Genomic DNA, 9,964 nt, shown 5'->3' with positions numbered 1-9,964 from the left:
ATCTTAGCCTCGGCCATTAACAACACTTTCAATTTCTTCATATATTACGCGTATGGAAGTAAATTCAGAGAAACAACGCGCCATTTGTTTTCTGCTTGTTTTAGCGGCAGGACCAGTATTGATAAAATTGGGACATTCAGCAAAACAAAAAAAAATGCAGAATGATTAAACATTACCATTTTGTTGATCATCATGAGGAAATCATGTCAGTCCAGTCCAGTTGAAAAGATGATGAACAACTGCCCTATTTGTCATATCTTCATGAGAAAATTCTGCAATACTTAAACGTCAATCGTGAAGAAAAAAAACGTATTTAAGATATGAGCTGTGTGTTCAAAGGAAAAAAACAACAAGAAACTGTACTGATGGTGTAGAAATCCATACATAAGTAGAGATATTAGAAGGATGATCATGTATTTTATACACAACATTGTGTGTGTGTGTGTGTGTGTGTGTGTGTGTGTGTGTGTGTGTGTGTGTGTGTGTGTGTGTGTGAGCTAATCTGTATCTGTCTTTCGGTGTGCCTCTGTTCGCGTGTGTACGTTAAATAACGTTCATGAGACATTAAGTCACGAAAACAATCACCGAAACTATCAATATTGTTCCACTTCATACGCACTTGAACATTGTACGTCTTCACAGTCACCTCTTCTCGGGGTTATGATGTCAGCATAAGCAGGTATATACCTTGAAGTACAGTTTCATTTTATTTTGTTCCATTCAGTTTCCAGGCCAACTCATGCGGTTGGTTAGGCTATAAATAACATAGACTGGAATGGTTATTGTTTACAGTCGAGCCAACCACATAAGCCACCTGAAGATTGACAGCAGGTGAAAATATACGTCTATCTATGTGCACCTGGTTCAACTTTCATGAAGATTTTAAATGTACAAGCTAACATCCTGTTTGTCGGGTCTGCTGGAACTTCTCTACTTCGCTTCCAGCAAACAAAATGAACAATGCATCATTGAAAACACCATTTTAAGATTATTCTGTTGTAGCCATTTGTAGGCAGTCGGGCACGTTGGCCTGCATTTTATTCTTTATTTTATTTTATTCTTCTGTTATATTAACAGCTGACGCATTCAATGCGTCTCTGAACGAAGGTTTAGCAGCACAGATTATAAACCAAACTGACAAATGATCTAAAATAATTATGTGTCCAGCTTAACCTCAGAGTATGGACTTCATACAGTTCTGTTGATATTTTCACATAGACATAGATCACTGTGCGTTACAGGGACGTTACTCCACTGGACCTGAATCTCAGAATGACCTTCGAGTTTGCGTGACAATAACCAACATGACAATAAAGAGTGGAAGAACCTGGGCTGGTTCCTGTGTACCGTTTTATTTACCTGTCTTCTGGCTGAATCGGTAGCATAAGCAGCATTGATTTAAAGTTGTGTGCGTTGTAAATGGAGAGAGTTACCACTCTTTATCGTTGTTTAACCCTTTTGCTCTTCTACCTTCATTGTTCTTTCACATAAACAACATGGTTTTGATTTATTTAGATTTACCTAACACGTTTCAGAATGTGACAATAACCCCAATACGTATAAACAACATGATTTGATTCAATTTGATCTGATCAAGATGATATGATATATGATATGATATGGATACTTATTTTGAGCCTATCCTCGGTCGTAGACCAAGCTGTAAGCGCTTTACTTGGGTCATTTGCCCAATAGGCTGCCTACTTGGTTAAAGCCAACTGACGGCTGCCATTGAGCACTCATCATTCGTTTCCTGTGTCATTCAATCAGGCACGCACACTTACACACTCAGACAGACAAATAACAGTTTACGTGTGTGACCTTTTCTTTATCTACCCCGCCATGTAGGTTGCCATAATCTGTTTTTGGAGGTGTGAATGTTGGGTATGTTTTTTCATAACCCTCCGAACGCTGACATGGATTACAGGATCTTTAACGTGCGTATTTGATCTTCTGCGAGCGTACACACGTGAAGGGCTTGATACTAGCAAGTCTGCACATACGTTGACCTGGGAGATGTGAAAAATATCCACCGTTTACCCACCAGGCGCCGTTACCGAGATTCGAACCCGGGACCCTCAATTCAAACTCCAACGCTTTAACCACTCGGCTATTACACCCTGCGTACCTCAGCAAGCACAGATGTGCTTCGTCTTGCAGAGCTCCCAGAGGACTCAGAGCAGCAGTACGTACAGTGGAGCAAGCCGCTGTCAGCCACGTGGCCGCTTGCCCCTCACTATGCACTGGCTATCACAGCTTCACAGGACTGCCGTAAAGCTCCGTCTTTTTTTTCTTTTTCTTTTTATTACTATCATTATTATTATTATTATATTATTATAATTATCATTACTACTACCTTTTTATATCATAATTATTATTTATTATTATTTATTTATGTAAGCTTATCTATTATTTATTCACCTTTTTTTCTTCTTCTTTTTTTTCTCAAGGCCTGACTAAGCGCGTTGGGTTATGCTGCTGGTCAGGCATCTGCTTGGCAGATGTGGTGTAGCGTATATGGATTTGTCCGAACGCAGTGAGGCCTCCTTGAGCTACTGAAACTGAAACTGTTCTGTCCACGACTCGCTGAATTAACACACGTGGTATGACGCGTCCGGGTCCCACTCGGGAAGCGGAGGAGAGAATATGATGGCACGGGACCGAATCCTTCCCACCACTCACGAGAAACTTCCTCCCCGCCACCACATATATACTGAGCGGTGGTCTGGACGCTAGTCTTTCAGATGAGACGAGCACGTAGCGCTCGTGAAAGAACCCATGGCAACGAAAATGTCCCTGGCAAAAAGTGTGTAGAAAATTTGATGGTAAAACAAAATCGATGCACTTGCAGGAAAGAAAGGGAAAAAAAATGGGTGGCGCTGCACTGTGGCGAGACACTCTGCCCTGGCTGGAGCAGCCTGAATTTCACACAGAGAAGTGTGCTGAGGTGAAATGTAACAGAATACAATACGATACAGTGCAATGCAATGCAATACAATATGATATGATACAAATGCAATGGTGTATAATACTAATGCAATACAATGCATCGCAATTCAATACACCTCAATCCAATACCATACTATACAATACACTACCATACACGACGCTGCAACACAGTACAATACAGTGCAATCCAGTACAATACAGTACAAAACAACACAATACAATGCAAGACACTACACTGCACTACAATACAATACAATACAATACTTCTTCATCGTTCCCAGGCCATGTTCAGACGGTCAGTCCAGAGAAGGTTACGAAGTCCGCAGTCCGCTGGAGCTCTGTCGCCGTTCCCCACAACTTGTCCTGGAGCGCTGCGGGACTGGGCCAGATCTGGCCATCAGCTCTTTGAGTAGAGGACAGTCTTGCAGGACATGGGCTAGAGTTTGAGGAGCGGTGTCACACGGAAATTGGTCTGTGTGGGAAATTTTCAGCTCGTAGAGATGGGAGTGGCCACACTTGGGCAGATGGGGGTCATCAGCCTTGGACGGCAATCCATCTAGGAGAAGGAGACTCTAAAATCAAGCCATGAGCTGCTCCGAAGGCGTAACTTGTTGGCTGAAGACAGAGGGTCAGACTTCCTCCCCAGCGTCACAGGGATTGGAGAAAACCGGACATGTACGCATCCCACCCACTATGGCCATGCAGACAATGCAATACAATACAATGCAATACAACACCATACACTATCATACAATACAATACCATACCATACCATACATACAATACAATACCATACAATACCATACTATACAATACAATATAACACAATACAATACAATGCAATACCATACAATACCATACAATACAATACAATGCCATACCATACCAAACCAAACAATACCATGCCATACCATGCAATACCATACTTTCACCTATCCCGTAGTCTTGTGGACCGTTGGGGCGCCACAGGTGATCTGGCAACCAGCATCCTCCAATCCTCTCGGTTTTCTGACAATACCATACAATACAATACCATACCATACCATACCTTACCCTACAATACAATACCATACAATTCAATACCATACCATACAATACCATACCATACCCTACCATACAATACAATACAATACAATACAATACAATACAATACAATACAATACAATACAATACAAAGCGGTGCAAAGTTTCGCCATCTGTGCTGTTGGTACTGACACTGCGCTTGAGGCGTGTTCAGGATCGGCAGTGTGGATGTCCTGTCACTGACACGGCGCGGAAGGTTTTGATGATGAATGATACTGATACATATGTAGCGCCTATCCTCGGTCGGAGACCAAGCTCTAAGCGCTTTACAAACTCAGGGTCATTTGCACGACAGGCTACCTACCATGGTAGAGCTGACTGACGGCTGCCATTGGGCGCTCATCATTCGTTTCCGGTGCCATTCAATCATATTTCAGGCACGCACACATACACACTCAAACAGACGTGTAACATTTGACGTGTATGACCGTTTTGTTTATTTACCCCGCCATGTTCCATTTTCGGGGGTGTGCATGCTGGGTATGTTCTTGTTTCCATAACCCACCGAACGCTGACATGGATTACAGGATCTTTAACGTGTGTATACACACGAAGGGGGTTCAGGCACTACCAGGTCTGCACATATGTTGGGAGATGTGAAAATTTTCCACCCTTTACCCACCAGGCACCGTTACCGAGATTCGAACCCGGTACCCTCAGATTGAAAGTTCTATGCTTTAACCACGTGGCTATTGCGCCCATTGTGGTTCTCATATTGTTGTACTTAGGTCGTACTGTCACTGACACAGCGCGGAAGGTTTTAGTTTTCACCTTGTTGTACTAAGGTCGTACTATCACTGACACAGCGCGGAAGGTTTTAGTTTTCACCTTGTTGTACTAAGGTCGTACTATCACTGACACAGCGCGGAAGGTTTTGGTTTTCACCTTGTTGTACTAAGGTCGTACTGTCACTGACACAGCGCGGAAGGTTTTGGTTTTCACCTTGTTGTACTTAGGTCGTACTATCACTGACACAGCGCGGAAGGTTTTAGTTTTCACCTTGTTGTACTAAGGTCGTACTATCACTGACACAGCGCGGAAGGTTTTAGTTTTCACCTTGTTGTACTAAGGTCGTACTGTCACTGACACAGTGCGGAAGGTTTTAGTTTTCACCTTGTTGTACTTAGGTCGTACTCTCACTGACACTGCGCGGAAGGTTGTGGTTCTCACCTTGTTGTACTTAGGTCGTACTGTCACTGACACAGCGCGGAAGGTTTTAGTTTTCACCTTGTTGTACTAAGGTCGTACTATCACTGACACAGCGCGCAAGGTTTTAGTTTTCACCTTGTTGTACTAAGGTCGTACTATCACTGACACAGCGCGGAAGGTTTTAGTTTTCACCTTGTTGTACTAAGGTCGTACTGTCACTGACACAGCGCGGAAGGTTTTCGTTTTCACCTTGTTGTACTTAGGTCGTACTGTCACTGACACTGCGTGGAAGGTTGTGGTTTTCATCTTGTACTTAGGTCGTACTGTCACTGACACTGCGCGGAAGGTTGTGGTTCTCACCTTGTTGTACTTAGGTCGTACTGTCACTGACACGACGCGGAAGGTTGTGGTTTTCACCTTGTTGTACTTAGGTCGTACTGTCACTGACACAGTGCGGAAGGTTGTGGTTCTCACCTTGTTGTACTTAGGTCGTACTGTCACTGACACGACGCGGAAGGTTGTGGTTCTCATCTTGTTGTACTTAGGTCGTACTCTCACTGACACAGTGCGGAAGGTTGTGGTTCTCATCTTGTTGTACTAAGGTCGTACTATCACTGACACAGCGCGGAAGGTTTTGGTTTTCACCTTGTTGTACTTAGGTCGTACTCTCACTGACACAGTGCGGAAGGTTGTGGTTCTCATCTTGTTGTACTAAGGTCGTACTGTCACTGACACAGCGCGGAAGGTCGTGGTTCTGATCTTGTTGTACTTAGGTCGTACTCTCACTGACACAGCGCGGAAGGTCGTGGTTCTCATCTTGTTGTACTTAGGTCGTACTCTCACTGACACAGCGCGGAAGGTTTTGGTTTTCACCTTGTTGTACTTAGGTCGTACTGTCACTGACACAGTGCGGAAGGTTGTGGTTCTCATCTCTGTGTACTAGAGGACGAAGGTGGCAGAATGGTTAAGGCGATCATCTGCCAACACAGAGAGTCCCTGAGGGTCCAGGTTCGAATACAGTGCTCTCGCACTGTCTCCCAAGTTTGACTGGAAAGTCAAACTGAGCTTCTAGTCATTCGGATGAGACGGTAAACGGAGGTCCCGTGTGCAGCACGCACTTGGCGCACTGAAAAGAACCTATGGCAGTGAGAGTGTTGTGCTCTGGCAACATTCTGTAGACGAAAACTACTCTGATAGGTACACAAGTATACTATGGATGCACCCAAGGCCTGACTAAGCGCGTTGGGTTATGATGCTCGTCGAGCAAGATGTGGTGTAGCGTATATGGATTTGTCCGAACGCAGTAACGCCTCCTTGAGAAACTGAAACTGAAACTGACACTGAAAAACGTGTACTGGTCGTGCCGTCACTGACACGGCGTGGAAGGTATGGGTATCTCATCGTGTTGTGGTGGTCGTGCTCAAAGCGTGTGTCAATGGAGAATGTTTGTCCTTTGATATCTGTACCAATGGCGTCTTTTCGTCCTTTGATATCGGTACCAATGGCGTCTTTTTGTCCTTTGATATCGGTACCAATGGCGTCTTTTTGTCCTTTGATATCGGTACCAATGGCGTCTTTTCGTCCTTTGATATCGGTACCAATGGCGTCTTTTTGTCCTTTGATATCGGTACCAATGGCGTCTTTTTGTCCTTTGATATCGGTACCAATGGCGTCTTTTTGTCCTTTGATATCGATACCAATGGCGTCTTTTTGTCCTTTGATGTCGGTATCAATGGCGTCTTTTTGTCCTTTGATATCGATACCAATGGCGTCTTTTCGTCCTCTGATATCGGTACCAATGGCGTCTTTTCGTCCTTTGATATCGGTACCAATGGCGTCTTTTCGTCCTTTGATATCGGTACCAATGGCGTCTTTTTGGCCTTTGATATCGGTATCAATGGCGTCTTTTTGGCCTTTGTTATCTGTACCAATGGCGTCTTTTTTGTCCTTTGATATCGGTACCAATGGCGTCTTTTTGTCCTTTGATATCGGTACCAATGGCGTCTTTTCGTCCTTTGATATCGGTACCAATGGCGTCTTTTTGTCCTTTGATATCGGTACCAATGGCGTCTTTTTGTCCTTTGATATCGGTACCAATGGCGTCTTTTTGTCCTTTGATATCGGTACCAGTGGCGTCTTTTTGTCCTTTGATGTCAGTACCAATGGCGTCTTTTTGTTCTTTGATATCGATGCCAATGGCGTCTTTTCGTCCTTTGATATCTGTACCAATGGCGTCTTTTCGTCCTTTGATATCTGTACCAATGGCGTCCTTTTGTCCTTTGATATCGGTACCAATGGCGTCCTTTTGTCCTTTGATACTTTTACATTAGTTTCAGTTCGTCCTTTGATGTCTGGACCAATTTTGTCTGTTCATCCCTTGATATCTGTGCCATAGGTGTCTGTTCGTCCTTTGATATCTCTAACATCAATTTCTGGTCGTCCTTTGATTTCTGTACCAATGGTATAAGTTCGTCTTTTGATATTTGTATCAATGGTGTCAGTTCGTCATTTGATATCTGTGACAATGGTGTCTGTTCGTCATTTGATATCTGTGCCAATGGTGTCTGTTCGTCCTTTGATATCTGTGTCAATGGTGTCTGTTCGTCCCCTGATATATGTGCCAGTGGTGTCTGTTCGTCATTTGATATCTGTGCCAATGGTGCATGTCTTTCCTCTGATATCTGTGCCAATGGTGTCTGTTCGTCCTTTGATATCTGTGCCAATGGTGCATGTCCTTCCTCTGATATCTGTGTCAATGGTGTCTGTTCGTCTTCTGACATCTGTGTCAATGGTGTCTGTTCGTCCTTTGATATCTGTGCCAATGGTGTCTGTTTGTCCTTTGATATCTGTGCCAATGGTGTCTGTTCGTCCTTTGATATCTGTGTCAATGGTGTCTGTTCGTCCTTTGACATCGGTGTCAATGATGTCTGTTCGTCCTTTGATATCTGTGTCAATGGTGTCTGTTTGTCCTTTGATATCTGTGCCAATGGTGTCTGTTCGTCCTTTGATATCTGTGTCAATGGTGTCTGTTTGTCCTTTGATATCTGTGTCAATGGTGTCTGTTCGTCCTTTGATATATGTGCCAGTGGTGTCTGTTCGTCATTTAATATCTGTGCCAATGGTGCATGTCTTTCCTCTGATATCTGTGCCAATGGTGTCTGTTCGTCCTTTGATATCTGTGTCAGTGGTGTCTGTTCGTCTTCCGATATCTGTGTCAATGGTGCATGTCCTTCCTTTGATATCAGTGTCAATGGTGTCTGTTCGTCCTTTAATATCTGTGCCAATGGTGTCTGTTTGTCCTTTGATATCTGTGCCAATGGTGTCTGTTCGTACTTTGATATCTGTGCCAATGGTGTCTGTTCGTCCTTTGATATCTGTGCCAATGGTGTCTGTTTGTCCTTTGATATCTGTGCCAATGGTGTCTGTTCGTCCTTTGATATCTGTGTCAATGGTGTCTGTTTGTCCTTTGATATCTGTGTCAATGGTGTCTGTTCGTCCTTTGATATCTGTGTCAATGGTGTCTGTTCGTCCTTTGACATCGGTGTCAATGATGTCTGTTCGTCCTTTGATATCTGTGCAGATGGTGTCTGTTCGTCTTCTGATATCTGTGCCAATGGTGTCTGTTCGTCCTTTGAGATATCTGTGCCAATGGTGTCTGTTCGTCCTTTGATATCTGTGCCAATGGTGTCTGTTCGTCCTTTGATATCTGTGCCAATGGTGTCTGTTCGTCCTTTGATATCTGTGCAGATGGTGTCTGTTCGTCTTCTGATATCTGTGTTAATGGTGTCTGTTCGTCTTCTGATATATGTGTCAACGGTGTCTGTTCGTCCTTTGATATCTGTGCAGATGGTGTCTGTTCGTCTTCTGATATCTGTGCAGATGGTGTCTGTTCGTCTTCTGATACCTGTGCCAATGGTGTCTGTTCGTCCTTTGATATTTCTACCCCCACCACCACCACACCCTTATTTTACGTCTAATATCGCTTAAAGTGGAAAGACGTTGAATTGAAAGACAACTACCACTAATGACAAACCGAAGCTGTCCACTCCAGGTCCTGCCCAATGCCGTAGGGCTCAATCCTCAACAGAACTGCAGCTGGCCACACGCTGCCTGTCGTTCTGCCCTGATGAAGAGGCCGCCTCATGATGATGATGATGATGACGACGATGATGATGATGGTGATGATGATGATGTGGATACAAAACAAAAACTCTCTTCCATCATAACTGACACAGTCAAACCTGGCAGTACATCCACCCCTCTTTCCAGCTCAGTCAGGAACCTCGGCGTTGTCCTTGACAACACATTGTCCATGCAAAAAAGTATCAGTCAGACACGTCAATCCTGCTACTGTCAATTGCGGCGCATCATTTCCGTCCGGAAATATCTGTCCACTGACGCAACATCTAGACTTGCCGTTTCTCTCATTCTCTCTCGCCTTGACTACTGTAACTCTCTACTGTCTGGTTTGCCTACTTCATCCATTCAGTCCCTTCAGCGCATACAAAACTCTGCTGCCCGACTCGTTCTCAGAAAGAAAAGATCTGAGCACATCACTCCTCTCTTGCAACATCTCCACTGGCTACCTGGCTCACACAGAATAAAGTATAAGAGCAGCACTCTATGCTATAAAAGTATTCACAAATCTGCCCCTTCCTATCTTTGTGGCTGCCTTCACTGTTTTCGGTGGTGTGCATGCTGGGTGTGTTCGTGTTTCCATAACCCACCGAACGCTGGCATGGATTACAGGATCTCTAACGTGCGTGTTTGATCTTCTTCGTGC

The 9,964-nt window shown here is 44.1% G+C and overlaps 1 protein-coding gene across 1 annotated transcript in view; it reads left to right on the top strand.

The window, feature by feature from the left end:
- The window catches only part of LOC143300629 (uncharacterized), a 2,890-nt gene extending 2,540 nt beyond the window's left edge, over positions 1-350 (top strand). The window contains exon 2 of the mRNA XM_076614429.1: positions 1-350. This exon is cut by the window's left edge and continues 1,326 nt beyond it. The gene's annotated coding sequence lies outside the window, so the exon portion shown is untranslated.
- The last annotated feature ends 9,614 nt before the right edge of the window (positions 351-9,964 follow it).

The sequence above is a fragment of the Babylonia areolata genome, chromosome 26, assembly GCF_041734735.1.
Source record: "Babylonia areolata isolate BAREFJ2019XMU chromosome 26, ASM4173473v1, whole genome shotgun sequence".
Taxonomy (NCBI): domain Eukaryota; kingdom Metazoa; phylum Mollusca; class Gastropoda; order Neogastropoda; family Buccinidae; genus Babylonia; species Babylonia areolata.
Note: the sequence above shows the minus strand (reverse complement) of the source record. Positions and strands in the feature narration are given on the sequence as shown.